At 53.4% G+C, this 2,541-nt stretch overlaps 1 non-coding gene across 1 annotated transcript; it reads left to right on the plus strand.

Annotated features, from left to right (window-relative positions):
- The first annotated feature begins 526 nt into the window (after positions 1 to 526).
- Positions 527 to 689, plus strand: LOC138986899 (U1 spliceosomal RNA). The gene has a single exon (XR_011463488.1). It is a non-coding gene; the product is annotated as a U1 spliceosomal RNA (small nuclear RNA).
- Positions 690 to 2,541: the final 1,852 nt, after the last annotated feature.

Genomic DNA, 2,541 nt, shown 5'->3' on the forward strand with positions numbered 1-2,541 from the left:
CCGGACTGCTAAATGTTCCGTTCTCCCCATTGAACGCCGTTATTTGAAAAAAGGTGCACAGGCTTCAGCCGACCGCCAGACCGGGGCTGGGCAGGACAAAAGTTAGGCAGGCAGCCGAGTGCGCCGGGTCCCAACACGTAGCGGGTGGGAGAACAGGAGCGGGAGGCGGACGTCGCTTCCCCCAGAGGGGGCCAGCCGGCCGGTTGGCCGGGCCGGAAGGCGTGGGAGGAGGGAGGCGGGGACTAGGGCGGGGCGTGGGCTGGAGGGAAGCGCGGGTTCCTGTGACGTCACGGGCGGGGCGTGTCGTATGTAGATATCCGAGCGCAGGGGCTGCTGGGCCGTCATCTGGTGCTGAAACACGATGGTCTCCCGTGGCGTGGGAGAGAATTGAGGAGTTTTTGCGTGAAAGTGCGTGGATGCGCCGTGTGGAAGGTCCAAGAAGGCTCGGGGATGCGGGGAGGAAAGTGAGCGTGTGTGTACAGTGCAGGGCGTCTGAGGTTGCTGTGGGGCGGCAGGCTGGCAATTCATACTTACCTGGCAGGGGAGATACCATGATCACGAAGGTGGTTTTCCCAGGGCGAGGCTTATCCATTGCACTCCGGATGTGCTGACCCCTGCGATTTCCCCAAATGTGGGAAACTCGACTGCATAATTTGTGGTAGTGGGGACTGCGTTCGCGCTTTCCCCTGGTTTTTCTCTGTGGCTTAAAAGCAGAAACAGGGATCTGAGGTGTAATCCTGGGGGTGTTGCTGTGTGTGACTGCTTGAGAAAGAATGCTGAGGGTCGTTTTCCACCTAGTGAGGAACTTTCCTAGGACAGGATACAGCCAGACTCGGCCCATTTCCTGGGCCAGACCCACGAAATCAGGAGGCGCCGCGTGGCCGATTTCTCGAAGTCTGCCGGTCTTGTGCGAGTCTGCTACTAGCTGTTTTCCCACCAGTGTCCTGTTTTCGGAGGCTTCATGTCTTGCGTGGTCAGCTGCTTTGCTTACTTGCACGCCTTAGTCTTTGCTGGAGATAGTGCTTAGATACCACCCCACCCACCCCAAGCGGCCTCTTCGCATTTCTGGATCCAGTTCTCTCCTCACCCCTCGCCTTTTCTCTCTAGGCCTTCTCCTGTTACTTTCCCAGTCAGAAAGCCGTACCTCTGTTTCAGCCTCAACTGTGTACCTGACATGCTTCAGTAGTCGGCAAACTAGGAAACCTCCTTAACATCCCTTCTTAAATGGCAGTAGAAATCGCACCTACCGTTTTTTTGTTTTTTGTTTTGTTTTGTTCTTTTCTTTCGGTCAAAAGTAGTTTTCCTTTTCTTCCTATGTGAAAACATTGAACTACAGATTAGAAGAAAACCCCAGGCCGAGTTGTCGGCAGTTTTGTGGGCTATTCGACAACCCCTTTCTCAGGATGTGTTGTGCTCACTTCTGATTCACAAAGTCCTGCTGGCAAATAGAAACCACTGGGCCAAACAGAAAAGGCAGGACCATGGCGGGAAGGGCTGTCCTCCCCCTCGTGGCTGCCTCGGGGACGGCACGCGTCCATCCGCTCAGCCCCAAGACGCCTCTGAGATCGGAGGAGGTGCTGGGAGTGGGGTGATGCAAAGAAAACTAACCAAAAAGCACACAGGATGCAGATCGAGGATCTAGATCATTGAAAGTGAAAGTAGAACATCCTACTCTATCTCCCCAACAGCGGGAGATTTCCTTGCTCAAATATGAAACATCTGCACCAAGACCAAGGTTAATTTTTAGTGGCTTACTGATGCGCCGAAGAATTGATGCTTTTTGAACTGTGGTGTTGGAGAAGACTCTTGAGAGTCCCTTGGACTGCAAGGAGATCCAACCAGTCCATTCTGAAGGAGATCAGCCCCGGGTGTTCTTTGGAAGGAATGATGCTAAAGCTGAAACGCCAGTACTTTGGCCACCTCATGCGAAGAGTTGACTCGTTGGAAAAGACTCTGATGCTGGGAGGGATTGGGGGCAGGAGGAGAAGGGGACGACAGAGGATGAGATGGCTGGATGGCATCACCGACTCGATGGACGTGAGTTTGAGTGAACTCCGGGAGATGGTGATGGACAGGGAGGCCTGGCGTGCTGCGATTCATGGGGTCGCAAAGAGTCGGACACGAATGAGCGACTGAACTGAACCGATGAGAAAACCGGTTTTAGGAGTTTTTAACAGATTTCCTCACCCTCAAGGTTGTGCACGCTGTTAGGCTCTGGACCCCTGATGGAGGAGTTTCTGACCCAAAGAAGCCGATCAGTAAATAATACCGTGAGGAGGACCGGCTTGGATATTGGTTTCCAGGCCTGTCAGACACACCGAGGTTATTGGGAAGACATTGGGGGTGGGTCTGCAGTTAGGAACGCAGCTTCCTGGGGGTGCGGGGGGGGGCCTCCTTTTCAGTCATGTTGCCACCACTGGCCTTCCGGTTTGACCTTGGGCCGACTCCCATTTGCTAGGCCAATTTTGCAAATGTCATATGAAAGTAATAGTCATAAAGTACTTCATAAAGTTCTTGTGTAGATTAAATGGGATAATCAAA

Source organism: Bos mutus, unplaced genomic scaffold (genome assembly GCF_027580195.1).
Source record: "Bos mutus isolate GX-2022 unplaced genomic scaffold, NWIPB_WYAK_1.1 CTG259, whole genome shotgun sequence".
Classification (NCBI taxonomy): Eukaryota; Metazoa; Chordata; class Mammalia; order Artiodactyla; family Bovidae; genus Bos; species Bos mutus.